This window comes from Manacus candei, unplaced genomic scaffold, assembly GCF_025592945.1.
Source record: "Manacus candei isolate 608988 ecotype Guabito, Panama unplaced genomic scaffold, ASM2559294v1 h1tg000113l, whole genome shotgun sequence".
Lineage (NCBI taxonomy): Eukaryota > Metazoa > Chordata > Aves > Passeriformes > Pipridae > Manacus > Manacus candei.
Genome location: NW_026138161.1, coordinates 3,317,693 through 3,335,266, shown reverse-complemented (window position 1 = coordinate 3,335,266; position 17,574 = coordinate 3,317,693). Strand labels below are relative to the sequence as shown.

Sequence of the window (17,574 nt, the reverse complement as noted above, 5' to 3'; positions counted from 1 at the left end):
AGATTACTTGCATGTGAGTTAGACTCATGCCTCAGCCCTCTTGTTCTGTGGGCACGTAGCATCAGGAACCACAGCTGAAATATGGCCTGTCTCAAGGCCAGCAGAAGTGAGCCATCTGGTACCCTGGTGTAAGGAACTCTTTAACCAGCTCCTATGTTTGGAACGGCCAGGATTAAGCAGAGCTTGAAGACTGAGTACATCCTCAAGGTCTAGAGTGCAGCAGGTCCTCTAGGAATGGATCCCATGAGAACAGAGATGCCATAATACAATGCCAAGAGGATCTATATAAATATATCATTTCCAGTGATTCACTCTTCCCACAGATTCTTGTCTATACCATGTTATTATTAGTGTTATAAGCAATTTGTGGGTGAGACGGTGTTTTACCAAGGACAATATCTGTGATTCAACACTTTCTCCCATCCTGCTAGTTTGAGAGCATGTAAAAGAGACATTTGGATAGAAGATATGTTTCGTAGTTCCTCCACATGCTGGAGGGTGTGATTGCCGAATTCTCACTTCCCTGACCCAAACCTTTTTGCTTATCTGTGCTGTGGCTCTGCCTAGAAGCTCCAGCTGAAACTCAGGTGGTGGTTGTGCTGGGTGCTGTACACAAACATGCTCCAGATGACACCCTGGCAGGAACAAGCACCAGGTTAATGCATATTTGCAAACTCTTCCTCTCTCTTTATCACACCACCCCCCACACACCAATTTTTTTTTGAGTAAACATCCCCGTTGCTTGTTCTCCACACTCCCAAACAAGAATTACGGAAATTGCCTGACTGTGTGGCTCTGGATGAAGCTGTTGCTCTGAACAAGTACAGACAGACAGAGCGATTGCCATAGCAACAGAAGTTATGTGTGAAATCCCTGGGAACTGGTCCTCCTCCTCCTCCTCCCCCGCCCATTCAGGTCCCTTTTCAGATTTCTTTCCTCCTTTTTTTTTTTTTTTGCTCCCAAGGTGCCAGTGTCAATTCATTCCTTGTGCTGAACACCTAGGGAGATGCTTTTAAAACAGCCCACTGGGTTACAACAGCCTGCCACCAATTACTGCGGCGGCAGGACAACTTTGTGGAGCATCATATTGGAAAAATGCATCCTGCTGGGTCTTGGGAAAGTCTTAACAAGGCGAATTGAAAGAGGGTAGATAGTGGGAGGGCTGCTGTCTGCATTTAGGACCTCAAGGGCATATACCAAATTCATTCCTGATCAAATCTGTGCTGAACTATTTACTTTTTGAGACGCTAAGTCAACAGATGTGCATCAAAACAAATTAAAACCATTTAATGTCAAGCTGCTAATGGCTGGAACCACACGAAATAATGCAGGTTATTAGCCCCATAATAAGGAGCTCATTAAAATGGGAATTAGCAATCAGGTTACTTAGGAGTTCCATTAGGAGAAACACAAGCAACAGAAAAACCACTGAATATTTGCCAGTTGCTGGGTGCAAGACACTGTGAAGATCGATGGCCAAGGAGATGTGTCCAACTGGTGTAGACTGGCAGCATTGCCAAGGGCTGCCACACAACCAAACTGCCTTAAACCACAGCAGGATAAAGTTCAAATGTCTCATGAACTCAACTCAGACCTTAATGAAGAGTATTTTATGCAGGAAGTGCTGGAAGCTTCATTGGTGGTCAGGGTTAAGGATGCCAGTGCTACCACTCACATTTGAGATTGGATTGACATTTGGCTTCCCTTGGCAAGCAATGCTTCCTTCAGGTCAAAAGGGGCATATTTAAATGCCCTTTGGACATGACAATTAGCCCAAAAGTTACCAAAAGCCTTTTATATTGTAATCTCTGACAAGAGAGACATTTAATTGGACTAGAGCTATTTAATTGGACTAGTGCAAGGCCTGACCTTGCACTTAGACATCCTCAAACTGCTTTGGAGAAGAGTTTTACTATTCTTGTGTGTGCCCTGCATTTTACTATTTCACACAGCTCTGCAGCTTTAACTTATTCTTCCCAGGTACTGGCATTTTTATGTCACCTGGAGGGAGCTCACAGCTTCTCAGAACTTTCCTTCCTTTATATACGTAAAAATATATTTTCCCCAGTACGCTGAAAATGGCATGGACAGAAGAGACCTTTAAGTTTTATTTTGTTCACGTATAAAACTAGCACAATAACGTCCTCATGTCAAAATCCTCATTTCCCAAATGGCATCCTTCTTGCTTTCCCATTCACACTTGAGTGGATTTCAGATATCACCAGGCAATCTTAAAAGCAGCAAGTGCACTGCCTAGCAGACAAGCTGAGGGTATGGAAAGACAAAGACAGAAATGTGCTTCAGCTTTGTTTCACTCACACTCTTAACTCTCCCAAACCCCAAACTTGAGCTGAATGCGTCCAAAACAGGCTGTTAGACATATCAAGAATGGCTTAAGAATGACTTCAGAAAAATGCTTTAAAAAAATAATCCAAATTTTCCCTTCTGAAGGCAGAGAAAGTCCCAGAGTGTCAGGTGCTTCTCAAGATGGGAGAAGAAAGAAATAAGATGCTCCAGGAAAGGCTGGGGTGATGCCTGAGTTCATCAGGAGGGGTCTGTGACAGACATGGTTTCCTGAAGCTCTCGGAAAGCATCCAAAAGGGGCATGTTTTCCTCAGGAAAGGAGCCAGCATTGACCCTGGGAGGACAACAGCTGTGATAAGCCCCTTCTGTGGCACAGCTGAAGCTCTGTACCTCAGGGGCCACACCATCCAGGGATATCAATTACTGCCAACCTAAATGCCAGTCTTCCCACAAGGATTGAACTTCTGGCAGAAGTTACATTTAGTCAATTAAGTCACCTTCCACTTCAGCAACACCCATCTTTATCCACGCTTCACCTTCATCACCCGACATTTGCTTTATGCTCTTGTTCAATCCTTCTGGTTTTATTGAAGTAGCCAGTTATTATCCATGTTTCCTGTTAATAAATGCATTAAGGAACAGCTCAACAGTTAAACTGAGTGCATTCCCTGTAGTGCAGACTGTGGCTGACTGTGGGGCCAAAGTGCATCTGCAGGCTCCTGAAGCACAAGAGAACTGCTCCCACACAGCTGTACTGGGCTCTCCCCTCAAAGCAATGAGGAATCTCTGCAGTGCCAAGCTCGGTGGCATGTCAGGATACACCCCACTGTGAGTTTACACTGCACTGCCTTGTTCTGGGGTAAGTTTAGCTGGTAAGTGGAATGCCACTCCTGCACCTTGCACACATTTGGGAAAGCTCTGTTCCAGCCTCTGCTTAGTCCAGCTTGCAGTCCCCACTGAGAGACCTGCTTAGGATGCTCAGTTTCACTCATGGTACCAGCAACCACCCCAAAGACACCTGGGGAAAATGAACCCAGGATGGGGGAGAACATATAGGAGTTAGCTACTCCATCACAAAACATCGTTAGTCCCTGACTGCCCCCTCCAACATCCCCTAGGGAACATCAGGGTGTGGAGATGAGAGACCTCACAAGGGACCATCAGCATGTGACAACTCCAGGCAAGTAAAAAGCCCTGCCAAATCATGGTTTTACATGGGATCATGAGAGCAATGTGTATGTACTTCTCTTTGACACAACTGGCAAGAATACTGGCACTTCAAGGGGAAGAATTATATGAGCATATCAGTAATATCTTCATGCGGTCCAAGGTGAACACTTGAAAGTTTTTTAATAGGCAAAACTGCTTTGAACAGTCAGCAAATCAAGGTCATCTCATTCAACAAAATGACAAAGAATAGCAAAATGTTAAATCAGTATGGTCATATATTTACAGTGAATAATTTAAGCAGCACGAGAGTTGAAGCCAAAAAGATTTTCTTCAGGGCTTTGAATTTAGCTCTGTTTTCAGAACCACTTAAAATGGTAAATTATGTTCTTCTATCCCACCAGTCTCACAGAAAATCAGTCTCTCCCATGATGACTTTGCAAGGAATATTTGCTTTTAAAGATTGAGTGGGGACAGGTTCTGTTCTCTTTTGTCTTCCCCAAGATGCTAACTTTTGCCCATATGCTTACTGAGGACAGAAACCGAGATTAAACAGGTTTTACTAGCATTGTTCAAGAAAGCATTAAAAAGATGTTAAGTATATTTAAAACTAGAACTGTGCTGTCATCTCAGCTGGTATAGACTGACATATTTCCAATGGCATAATGGATCTATGCCAAATTACATCAGCTGGCCACAGCATAAGATGTTGAAACCAACTGGAAAAACTCATCTGATATTTAAAAGCAACATATGGGAGCAGCAGAGACTTCAGGAAGATACTTCATTTGGGATATTTTGAAAACAAAATGTATCCTACAGTAGTGGGGAAGGAGGTGTATTAGCTTGCATCTATGTCCTTTGGACAGTAATTATAATTTAAATGTAATTAATATTGCTCCATGTCATAACACTCATTGTCCTGGTCTTTTGGGGTAAATGAGAAAAAAGTCAATGATGCATTGTCACATCACAGAGTCACAGAATCATGGAATATTCTGAGTAGAGACACCCAAGGATCATGGAGTCCAACCCTTAAATGGGGATCAAACCCATGACCTTGGTGTTATTAGCACCATGAGCTAAATGAATGAACAGAAATGCTGTCCCTCTCAGGACTTGTTTGTGTAACTCAAATGCTACTGTTCATAAAGAATATGTACAAAATATTGTATAGAATGTGTACAAAATATGTGCATTGTAGAGGGACTGTTTACAAGGGCATGTAGTGACATGACAAGGGAGAACGGATTCCAACTGAAAGAGAGAAGGTTTAGATTAGACATTAGGAAAAAAGTCTTCCCTGTGAGGGTGGTGAGGCAGCAGGGTGGTGAGACACTGGAACAGGTTGCCCGGAGAAGGTGTGGATATCTCATACCTGGGAGCGTTCAAGGCCAGGCTGGATGGGGCTTGGAGCAACCTGGTCTACTGGAAGGTGTTCCTGCCCATGGCAAGGGGGTTGGAACTGAATGGTCTTTAAGGTCCCTTCCAACCCAAACCATTCTGTGATTTTATGATACTATGATTCTATGAAAATGTAGAGACTCAGATAACCACCAAATGTGAAGAAACTAGGATTCTGCAGGCACAGAGGCTATTCTTGGCAAAGAGCTGTGAATGGTCCTATCCACCTGAAGGAGAGAATGTGTTCAGCATACCCATATTCAGCAAAGTAACCTCAAGAAGACGTGAGTATAACTTGGACTACTCTCTGAGCCAGGATCTGTCTCACCTTTGGTTTACACAAGAGTCCCACCTGCAAGCTTTTCGATGCTCAAATGCACAAATGGTGCTGTTTGTAGAACAGACACCATGAAAGGATGACACAGGGAAACATGGGAAAAGAGCCTACTTTCTCACTCTCCTTGGCAGCAGGTTGAAGAGCACAGTGCATATTTTGTGGTGATTCAGCATTTGACTACCTAAAAAAAAGTCAATATTTGCTACTCTGTTTCCCTTACGTCTTTTTAATCCTTTAAAGAAGCTGAAGTGATGAAAGCATTATTGTAAGGACTGGTCTCATCTATAAATGAAAAATAAAACTGATTTTTCTCATCAAATGTGAGCCTGATATTGCTGCAGGTTTTATGAAAGAGAATTAATTTCGTTCCCATGAAAAATTCAGATGAGGCATGATGTTAAAAGGTATTTTGTCAATGGAAATAATGTTGAGGTAGTTCAAAGTTTGGCATAGCTTCCCCAACTTGGTGTAAAATCTCATGCTTTATGAATATACTCAGCTCCACACATTGAGCCCATCACAGACCTACTCCGAAACCCACAAGTTCCTTGTCAGGTCACTTAAAACTGTTAAGAACAGAAACAGAAAGTGATATGTGTAAAGCATAAATCAAAAGTGGCATCACTACTGCCAAGAACTCTTGGTTTGCAAGCACTGACACCTCTCTTTCCATCCCATTGATTAAAACAAACTCATGCACGAGTTTAAACTTTCCTATTAGCTGGTGAGAGGGGACGGAGGGGAATTCATCTCAAAGATGTCTACAACTCAACCCCTGCAGAAGGCTGGATACAAAGGCACAGAAAATACCTGGGCAGGGACTTTAGGCTTCTGTTCATGGACTTGAAATCTGTGTATGACCTTGTGGGGATGGTTTGGGTGGAAGGACCAGATCACTGCCAGACTGCTCCTTGGTAACTGTACAAACTCCAGGGCAGTTGATCACACCCAACCTCACAGGTGCAGGGGTGCTTATGTGTGAACCCCTTTGCACTCTGGCAGAGCATATTTTTCTTACCAAACTGTCACATTGTGACAAATGGGAAAACCCTGGGAAGGGTTAATTGCCCTGCCTGGTTGGCAACACTGGTGATTCTTCCTGTTCTTACAATGACCATGGAAGAGTCATGTGAAGAATTGCTCTGCGGTTGTTTCTCCAAAGATTATGCTACCTAACACAGATTAAGCTCCCAAATTTCATGCATCTGAGGTTGTATAAGATGATTTCAGGACTGGATGTGGCCCTCGGTATCCTCAGCCACTTTGGAAATCAAGCCAAACAAACCCAACCGTGCAGCAGAATCTTTTCACCACTATCACAACTCCGACTCAGGCCCACAGCACACTAATTCTGTGCTCTTAGCCTTAGAAGGGTAAAAAAGCATTAAAGTTTAAAGGCAAATCACATACATTTTGTACAACAAGATGACTCGTTTATACCATAATGTTTTGATTTCCTCAGGAAAACTAGGACAATTAAAGGCAGGAAGGAAGATCATAAATTTGAAAGAAGTTTAGGGGATCACCACTCACCTGAATAGGAAGTTTAAAATACTCTATCATTGACTCACCATGATTTGGAAACAGTGTAGCTTACTCTTTCTTGCAAAACGTAGAATAGATATTATAATTATGAATTAAAATAGACTTATGGTAATCTGTACCTAAACAGATAAAATACCTACATTAGTTTTAATTACATGTGTTATCCTTTCATGGTGTAGACACACAGTGAATAATAGCTAGTTCTGGGAGCCATTATGTGAAAATGAAGAGTTAGTCTTCAGCCTTTCAGTCAAAATACACTCTCTATCACAAGACTTGGCCATTTACAAAACCACTCAGCCTCTAACACATCGTCCATATCAGACAGATAAATATAACTCTTTAAACCAGAGACAGATACATGTAATATTTAGTTAGCCATGCTCTGTAAGAGTTGTTTTCTGTAATAGTCTTCCTTTGTATAAAAGAATGTAGTGGGAGAGCTGAAATTAGTATAAATATCAATAATGTATATGTCCTTAATCAAGATGAAGCACTCCACTGTGCAGGAAGTTGTGCATTTTTATACTAAATCTTCTCCCCATCTCCCACCATTATTTAATAGATAAAATAGATGAAATGTGGAAAAGGGTACTATTAGTCTTATCTCCTGATAGGGAACTATTATACATAAGGGTAGGAGGATTAAGTAACTTGGGTTATGGGAAGCTGGGCTGGGACTAGGAACTGACCCTGGACTACTCATCCTACCTTCTCAATCACGAGCCTGCCCTTCCTCTCATTTAGTAACAGCAAAGTGACGTGCAATTTGAAGATTAGACAATGTAACGTTTCCTTTGAAAATATAAAAATTAATTTTGGGACCTTGATTACTAGTCCCAAATCCAACAATTGTTCCTATATCTGCATATTCCCATTGCGATTGTTTCTCTGAAACAATACTTATGCAAGCACCACATTGTCCAGTCAGAATAGCAGCCCTGGTGCCTTGGGATGCCCCTTAAAAACTCTTTTCAACAGCTCATAGCTCCTGCACACGCGTGGCCTTTCCCCAGTAACCAGGCTCAAAAGGCAGCTAACTCAGCCAGCATTTGAGCAAGATGGTACCTCACTATGGTTCACTCTGTGCAGCCAAAACACGCTTCTGAAATGGGCACGGTAACCACAGATGAGCAGATCCCAAATATTTTGATAGACAGAGCCCCATAAAACATGAAGTCGGAAACTCGGCAGCCCACGGACGGCCATGACTTCGGCGGCTGCTCCAACCTGTGTCTAAGCAGCGACCCACATGAGTCAAGTGGTGGGAGTGAACTTCTCATCCCCTTCCTTCAGAGCTTCCGTTGGTGTTGCTACAGTCACTGTTACGGGCACCCGAGTGGTGCCGTACGATTACAATGCTCTGTCACCCTCCCAAACGTGTGGGCGGATTTCATATCACTTAGCAGAGTGAAAGCCTTTCCGTGGAGAAGAATTGCCAGGAATTCCTTAGCCTGCTGTGAGCAATACTGCCGGAGCAGCGAGGTGAAGAGCTGCCACTTGTGGTGAAGATCAGATAAGAACGAGGAGTGTCTCTGCTGGGTGCAAATTCAAGAGCAGAGGGCCTGCTGCAGGCACATCCTGCCAGGGGCTTCTGAAAGCCCTGTGTTAATAAAGGCTTGGAGGTGATGTGTGTGAAAACAAAGAAGAATTTGCTATCTGGCCATGCACATTTTGAGATTTCTGGAACATAACTCCACTGGGAATCCCAGCCAGAAGCTGGTGGGCAGACAACTCAGAGAAACGGGAGCATAGGTGGAACCAGTGGTCCAGCGGTTTTGTAAGGAAATCACTGAAATTCTCAATAAGTCCTCTCATCTTCTTCCAGATTGGTGGTCCACAGAGAAAAGAGAGACCCTGAGAGATGATAGACAAAACTAGGATTCAGGTGTAGCATTAATCTCTTGTCTATGGTGAAAGCCTAGGTGAGGTTGTGAGCTAACAGGAGTTGAGTCCTTGATGTGTGGCAGTGTAGCATGTCTTTCTCCCAGTTCCCACAACAGAGAACCGTGGCACTACCATAGGGATATCAAGAAGAAGGTGAGATTTATCTCTCCATTGGCCCACATTAATTAGTCTCCAAGAAAGAGGAATAAATAGCACCACTACAAAGGACATCTGCAATCCTTCTTCTGGGACTGGGCCTCTCCCTGTGATAATTTATGTCCTTTTCTTTACCACTTGATGTTTGCCTTGCCAAAGCCTGTTTGTACACATCTGGAGTTATCTAACCCCGTGACACTGGGATTTTCCACCTCTTCTGCAGCAACATTCCTTCCACTCACTATGACACTTTTACCCCAGTATTCAAGCTCTGATGATTTTGCTTTCATTTGCACATCTACTGGCTCAAGGAGCATTGCCAAAAGTGTGACTGTAAACATGCTGTGATCTCAGAGGCAGCAAGATGGTGACTCCATGGAGGTGGAGAACCAAACACCAGACCAGAGTATATGGTGGTTTTAAACTCTATTCTTCCAAACAATGCAGACCTTTCCAAGCCAGTCCCACTGGAGATCCTGTGAAGTTTCAGACCATTACCCCATTCCCCTGTCCAAGTTTGGCCATGTATACAGCCCCACCACTGCTCTCTGATGAGCCCTGGTTCTCCCTCCCACTCAGCAGCATTCTTTCATGTTAAGGTTTGTCTCTATATCAAACTATATCCTGCTACCTTCCTTTTTTTTTTTTTCAGGCTATTTATGTGTTTATTTCCTTTGATCTTCCTAGTAAATAGGTCGTTCCTTCCACCCTCTTGTCTATACCAGTTAATCTATAATATTACCTGTTTGCCTGCACTCTTTTCAGTAGGCCCTGCCTCAAGTGGTATTCCTATTAGCACTTCAAAAGCAGATTGATCTGGGTGTTTTTAATGAATTATCAGCTGTAGCTTTCTATCAACATTAGCAGCCAAGGAGCTCTCCTGGATTACTCCTCTCCACAGCCTCTGGGGTTTCTGCTTTGACCTCTCCTCAGTGAGCAATGTTGCCCTGTGGATGTTTCTGCACTTAGATTTGTTCAATTTCTTGCTATTCCCACTATGTCCCACTCTTCATTTATTGAAGTCCCTTTAGGATAGTGCTTCTAATAAATGATTTGCAATTCACACTCCAGCTGAGTGTTATCTTTGGATTTGATTGATGTATTTTTCTTCTCCTTCCTCGATGCTACTGCAGATGAATATAATGTCCAACACAGCAGGAGTCCCTGAGGAGCCCAACATGGCAATATTTAAAAGCATGCTCCACTTTCTATTGTAGGGGCTGATTTTAATCTCCTTCATTGTTATTCTCTGTATCCACCCTACATCTTTCTTGTAATGCTTTGGGCCCAGTCCAACCACTGTTAAAGTCAACTGTGTCTGCATGGAATCCTTTAGAGATGGATCAGGATCTACATGAATACCATGTCTGAAGAAACTGAGTAAAATTACTTACTGAAACCAAGGAGCTTTCTGCAGAAGAGTTATCTGTACAACCAGCTGTCTTGTCTGTGAGTGAAACCCTTACAGGTAAATTTTCTGACTGACTCAAGGGATTGTATCCCTTCTTCCTCCCACCAGCATATTCCACTACTGTGTATACTCATCCCACATGATGGATAAGCAGCTGCTTATCCTTCACTCTCCCCACCCAAACTTCCCACCCCCCGTGATTTTCCTCCTCCCATCAACACCGTGAGTATAATCTGCCTGTAAGGTCTGTCACTCAGGTGCAACTGCTTTTCTTGATGTGACCTCTCTATGTATGTGACACATTTCTGGTTTTTTCCTCCTGCAGAACAACTACCAGTAGTTTCTGAGTATTAGAGACCAAGTTTCACCTGGAAAGGATGTCAAGTTAATTGATCTGTAATTCCCCTTTTGGAAAAGGAGCGTGATGTTTTCCCTCTGCCAGTCACCAGGGCTCCCTCAGTTCTCCAGGAGCACTTGAATATAATGGATAATGGGCCTAAGAGTTTTTCAGCTAATTCCTTTAATACCCTTGGGTATGTACCATCTGGCCCTCTGTGCCGATTTGAACGCATTGTGCTCTTAATATTTCTTTGCTGTTTCTTTAATGATTTTGCTAACATTTAGCTCTCAGCTTCTTGGCTTTCATTTGACTGCTCATTGCACACAATATTTTAAAGGAATTTTGGAAAACTGAAATAGGTTATTTTTTCTCAACTCACTTTTTAAATTAACCTTTCATCAGGAAGCATTGTGTCTCAAAAGTCTGAGCTGCAATTATTGTTTTTCACCCAATCCAAGCAAGACAGCACCTACAGAATATTTGCTGTTATTTGAAAGAGAAAGGCATGCAAGAAAATTTTTTCTTAGTCAGAAACTCTATATTCAAGTCTTGTCTTCTCAATACTGGTAGGGAATTTTCCCTTCTTCCTGTTACATCCTATTTTCTCTCTCTTCAAGTGCGTTTATGTGACCCTGCTTACATCCTTCAGATACTTGTAGACTCAAGTCTGCTATTTTCTTATCTCTTTGCCAGCTTATATTTAAGCATCAGTTTATCTTCATGAATCAAACCCACACCAAATGATCTGATCATGTCTCTACTCTTCTTTGGGGCCTCTGATTTTACAGTGTTTGGCATTGAGATTCCAAGAAATCAACAGCAGCCTTCCAGCTGTATCCAAGCCAGGCAGGTTAGCTGATGCCCGCTGAGCATGGCAGGGTCTTTCACAATGCCAGCTGGCTGCCAAAACTTCCATGTACATTTTCCTCCTATATCACCTCCCAGCCTCTTCTTAACGTGGCTGCTTCTGAGTGTCCTTCAGGGATACTTTTTCCTGCGTGCCTATATTATTCCATGTTTCATGTTGCTGTATCCTGGCCTCATTGCTAATCTCTGTAGGTGCCACAGGGTTAGTTCTCTGCTCAATAACATTCCAAACTCCTCCCATTTTAGCATCAACACCATCTTGCTGTACTGTGCATTTTCCCTGCCTACTTATATGTGACTTGTTTTCATTTTTCTCCAAAATTTTCTTTCTATTCTCCAGCATTCTTCCCAGAACATTTTTTTCTTTAAAATGGTGTGTATAGGATTTCCTTTTCCTTTTTTTAAAACAAACAAAAATTTTTTTGCCTCCTTTCTACATAGGCATATTAGACACAACAGGTTTATACCTGTCTGCCTCTAATACAGTCTCCTTGAAATAGGTACAGAAGACAATGGGTCTTCCCACATGCTGAAAGATATAGTAAAAGGTAAGTAAAATTCATTAGATGAAACAGCAAGTAGGCAACACAACCACCAGGGTATGGTTGCAGGATGGTATTGGCTTGTATGTGAATCATTTCCTGTACAATCCATTGAGGTTGGAAGGATACAGTCTCCTTCCTTCTTCCTTTTAGGTGGCACTAAATGAGAAAGTTCCTGTCTTAGGTCAGACTCACCAAAAGGACTATACTGGAGCTGCTCTGCACTTCTGACTTTCCTCAGCTCCTGTACAGATGGAGCAGGAGCAGGTCAGTTCAGCCTCCTGAATGCTGCCACCTTTGATGACATTGATGCTGTTAGTTAAGGCTATTCCCAAGGACGCTCTCAGGACCCAGCTGGCCTCTCTCCTGCATGGCACAGGCCCTGAGCATAGCCACAGAATGCCTTGGAGGGGCACACCAACCCCACATCCCTCCTCAGCCCCAGCACTCAGGGTCCTGGCAAAGACCTGGGGAGTCCCCAGGCCCCTCTGCACAACATTAGCAAGGAGACCCTTGGTCAGCAGACAGCTTGAAAGGCCTTCAGTCTTCTCCAGAGGTTGCTTCCATTGTCATACGGACATTCTCTTCAAGCCAGGTAGTTGTGGTTGCCTTCCCTTCACTCTGACTTTGGAAAATTGTCACACCATGGACTCCAGCACTCCATTCCTTTGGCACATCCAGCGAAGCTGTGTCTGGATATGGACTAGCCCATGCCTGTCAAAATGCTGGATGGGAAGCAGAGCAGGATAGGACATCCGATAACTTTCCTGAGCCTTCAGGCTTCAGAGGAGAAATGACCCCCTTTTTTTGCAGAGACAATAAACAAAAGACTGCATTAAAAGCTTTGTTTGCAGGAGATCATGAGGATTTCAGTGATACCATACTCCCTGCAGGAGGAGGGATTAAGAGTGTTACGGAACAGATTTACAAGCCCTGGAGAGAGTAAGTATCCGACGGAAATCTTTGGCAATCTCCTTCCCTTCCTCCTCGGAGTCTCACCCTGGCTTCTGGTAACACTTAGAAGAAAACCACCAGCTCTTGCTTATTTTAATGTGTTCTCTATTTTACCCTGAACCCAAATGAAACATCAAAGGTTTGGCTCAAGCACTTGCAAGTAAAAATAGCTCTAAAGCCAATATATTTAAGGCCCTTGTATGATATCTCTGAAATAACTCATCCTAAGCCCATGAGAGGGGAATGGTGTTGTTTGTTGAAGGAATGTGTGTGGTGCTGATAGTGGGCAGTACTGACATGTAAAGAGCAACGAGTGATACTGCAAAACAGAAGGAAGGTGAGAAAAGGGGTATGAAGACTGCATTACACCGTACTGTGGAAAAAGAGCAAAAAATATTTAAGATAAAAGCCAGTTGCAAGATGCCTTTATTTTCTTTCCAATCTGATCCTTCTCTTCCCTTCTTAGAAAATTAAATTTGAATGTGTCTTTCTTAGTACACAAGAGAATGGTGAATCTTGGTACATTCTTGTTACACAGGGGCATGACCCTCTCTCCTCCATAAAGTACTTTGTTTATAACCATCCAGGACTCATTTATTCTCTGTGATGTGCCTGTTTTTGAAGTAAGATGAATCAAGGCTATGGAGGTATCAGGTACATCCCATGTAGTCCCTTCATCTCCATTGCATTGTATTTCAATAAAACACTATGCTTTCTGTTCTCTGTCACTATAGACTTCTGTCTTAAATTCCTTTGTTTCATAGGTAAATAATATTTTCTCTTTCCATCTTCTAGTAAGAAGGTGCATGTTCCTCTGCAGTCATTAATCCATGCTGCCTTTGCATTTGCACTTTCTCACTGAAACTTGGGCAAGGATAACTTGAGCCACTGTGATACCAATACCAGCTGGGATTTTCTGGAACAGATCAGTGCAAGTCCTGTCTTCCTCGCATCTGATGTTTTTCATCCCCATTTTTCAGCAAATGGTTCCCAAACGCAACATTTCTAATTAGTCTTTCTCGGATACGATGGAGGGGTGCCACAGGGTATTCCACAGACTCCTGCCTTTCCTGGCAGACAATTCATGAAATTACTTTAGTCATGAAAGAGGCTTTCTTTACTATGGTGGTACTCAAAAGAAGTTGGAAAGTATACTGGATTTTGAGAATACACGTCCTTCAAAGGCTGCTACATAGACAAACCCACTGAAGTGAGTATATCCCTATGGCTCACCAGTGAGGAACATGAACATGGACATATGGAGCAGATGCAGGTTTCAAACCACTGACTGTGAGCAGTGCAGTTGAGAGTCCCATTAGCTGAACCAGAGAAGAGCACAATAATGGGTCAAAAATGGACAAATACAAAAAGAGCAAAACAGTCTTATGTCCTGCAGCTCTCAAAACCGCTCTATTAACATGAGGGCTTGCTGCAGTTTTTTCATCAGGATGAACAAGATAAAAAGGGCTTGTTGGTGTTGGATGCTGAGGCAGTGTTTAAGACATCCCTGACTCACAGCTCACAAGCTGGGACTCGTTTTGCAAGTTCAGCCTCTGTTCAGATAGGATCAGGGAATGTCTCTGGGCTGGATTGCGAAGGAAGCAGTCTTGCCAAATATGCTCTGCCCACAGCACCGTCCAGACCCGTCAGATGATATTTCTCCTAACTTTACTAATGTATGCTTGGCCCCAATTCCACGCTACCTGAGGCTACAGCCATAATAAAAACACGGCACACATGCTGTGGGTGGGTGCATGCAGCTGGTGGGAGTTCAGGCACGTGAAAATGAAAAACACAACTCTTTCTTAATTGCAGCCTAGAAATCAAGAAATAATGTTGCTCTGGTTCCTTTCGTTCTCCCTCTCTCAGTGGCACACCCTCACCCATAGCCCTGTCAGATTTCAGAGAAAGTCACAGCAGGTTTCCTCTATACACAGGTTGGTCCATACCCTGGGCAATGCTTGGGTTTTCAGGCAGCAGTGGGCTTGTAATGCCACACACAGCTTGTGTTCAGGTGTGGCTCCTATGGTAGGATCATCCCACGTACCCACCTTGTGGGTTACACTGGGGGATGGTGTGTTAGTGATCTAATCCCTACCTGAGGATGAAACCATCAGGCTGCAGTCAAGCAGGACATACAGTTCTGGAATGGAGTGAAAGAATCCTGGTCACACATTTGTCTCCTGCCCATGAACTGCTTCCACAAACCCTTTTCGCAGAGGTGGGCTGGACTGCAGCTCTGGGCTGTGTGAAAATCTCACTTAGCAGCTCCTGGGTTTAGAAAAGTTGGACTTCTTTGAGCGATAAACCCTCCCGAATGTGCAACTTGTAGCAACATCACTGCTGTGTCTGTAGAAAAGACATTAAAACAGAGGCCCAAGAAAAGGAATGGGCTTGTTGAGGAAAAGAAAAGCTAGCCCTAGGACCTGTGGGATTTGTTAGGGAGGGGACGTGAGGAACCTGTGGACTTTAACCAAGAAATAGTGCTGAGTCTGGGATCACGCCTCAGGTGGTTCCTGGGCCAGGTGTGCTGCCTCAGTGGGAGTGTTTGCCCTTGGGGCACACTCCTCCAGCTACCAGTACTGACCCTCACCCTGAAAGGGATAGGGGAGAGAGGAACTCCTTGATGCAGCTCTTGTTTCTGCTCTTAGGGTGTAAACACAGGCTCTAGAGGGATACTCCATGAAGGGGCCAGAACATGTTGAGGTACTAATACCATCCTCATCACTGAAACCAGCCAGCTGCTCTTGAGCTCCCTGCCGTATCATCCCACTAGCATGTAGTCCTGATAGTTTCAAGCTTCTGACAATAGTCTGAATCCCTAATTGTGAGCTTATAGAGAGCATTGCAGATATCAGAAATATTTTCAGTCTAAAAATTTGCATTCATCACAAGTAGCACAGTGTATTTGTTTTGATTTTCAACAACAGCATTTTCTGTTTATTGGCAGCACTTTTTGCTGGGTGATGTTTAGCAGCTCCACCTGCTGATGCCCAACTCTGCAGGATGATATGCAAGTAAGATGATGCAAGAAATAGAAAATGGTCACTTCCTTCTTCCACTTCTGATTCGTTTCACACACTTGGTACATTGGTGATTGTTTTTTTCACTGGTCTGTGCTGTCATTTGTCTCAGATGCCTCAAAAACACTTGCCCAAGCAATGCAGTCACATCAGAAGAAGCCTCTTTTCCTTGCTCTCTCCGGGGGAATCTCCACCCCTCTCTGGGCAAAACACATGAGATGCTAAGCCTTAAAATTTATGGAGTCTGATTTAAAAGCCAGGATGTCTCCTGGTCTCAAGGGAAGGGAAATGACCCTTGGCTTATTTTGCAGTCACTCCTTTTTGGAGAAGGAAGTGCTAATAAGCGCTCACTTGAGGCACAACAGCTTAGTACAAATGAAGGCCAAAAAGCAGACACGTAATTACCGTGACTGGGACAGAGGAGCCAAGAAGAACACGTGAGAAGTTTCCCTTGTGAGCAGAGCTCTGGGAGCGAGACAGACCAGCAGTCACAGTAATGTCTGAGGGAGGAGCTACCAAACATCCAGGACTGCCCCTGGGGTCCTGCTTCCCTTCCCAAGGCAGCTCAGTTGCAGCTGGGTGCTGGGGATGGGTCCATGGTTGCAGCACGAGAGAGGAGACAGAAAGGAGAGGCAGCACAGGGAAAAGGAAATGCCTAAAAAACATCCCAGACATTGGTAGGAGTTAGACATGGAGACAGTCCATTGCACACCCTGCGGATACACAAGCACTTGAGCAGTTTGAGAACAGCTCTGAAACCCCATCACACTCACTCAGGGGAAACCTCATGTGGGATTTCAAAGCACAGCATCACCAGGCTCTCAGGAGCCCTCCTGGAACAGCGTCAGGCCACTTGCTCCCACTACACCCAGAACCTTCTTCTCGAGATGAGCCTTCCCACAGCCTCCCTGGTGGGGACACCTCCTTGGCTGTGACACTCTGAGTTGCCCACCCCAGTTCCTGCTCCGTACACCCCAAAAGTGACCACATTCCAGGCCCCATGGGGCACTACACACAAAGCAACATGGACCCAACACATGATGCAGCTGAAAGCCAGAAGGGGCCATTAGTTTGTCTTACCTGGCTTGGCAATCACAGACCGTCAGATTTCACCTGAGTACTGCATCTGGTGACTTGGTTAGGCAAAATGTCCTGATCCTCTCGAGGCTATAGGGTCTGGGAATAGAACAGACTGATCCTGCTGTAGTCTGATGCCTCAACAGTGGCAGAGAAGAGCTTCAGTGAGCTGTGCCTCCATGATACCAGCAGGCAGCCAGCAACTCACTGCTGTAGAGGAAGGCAAAATGAAGCCTTGCTCTCTGGTCCGAGGAAAAAAATGGTTTTGACCCTTAAAAGCTGTATTCACTTTGACCCTCAACAAGTTAGAGCCAAGAGTCAAAAGGGGATGTGGTAACACTGCCTTCATAACTGTTACACCACTTTTCGTGTTGCACTTCCACTTATTGCCCAAGTACAGTCCACAACTTTTCTGGCCAGGATTTGCCAGTTTTATACTGAATAAAAGCTCAGTGTGATAGTGTATAACATCCTTATTTGTGACTGTTAATAGTTCTCAGGCCATGTGTAAAATGAACATAAGTAATTTCTAAAAGACTAGGTGCACACAAAATAGACAA

General features: G+C 43.8%; 1 protein-coding gene across 1 annotated transcript in view; it reads right to left on the bottom strand.

The window, feature by feature from the left end:
• The window catches only part of GPR132 (G protein-coupled receptor 132), a 77,488-nt gene extending 60,269 nt beyond the window's left edge, over positions 1 to 17,219 (bottom strand). Inside the window, exon 1 of the mRNA XM_051769986.1 lies at positions 17,018 to 17,219. The gene's annotated coding sequence lies outside the window, so the exon portion shown is untranslated. The remainder of the gene's footprint in view (positions 1 to 17,017) is intronic.
• Positions 17,220 to 17,574: the final 355 nt, after the last annotated feature.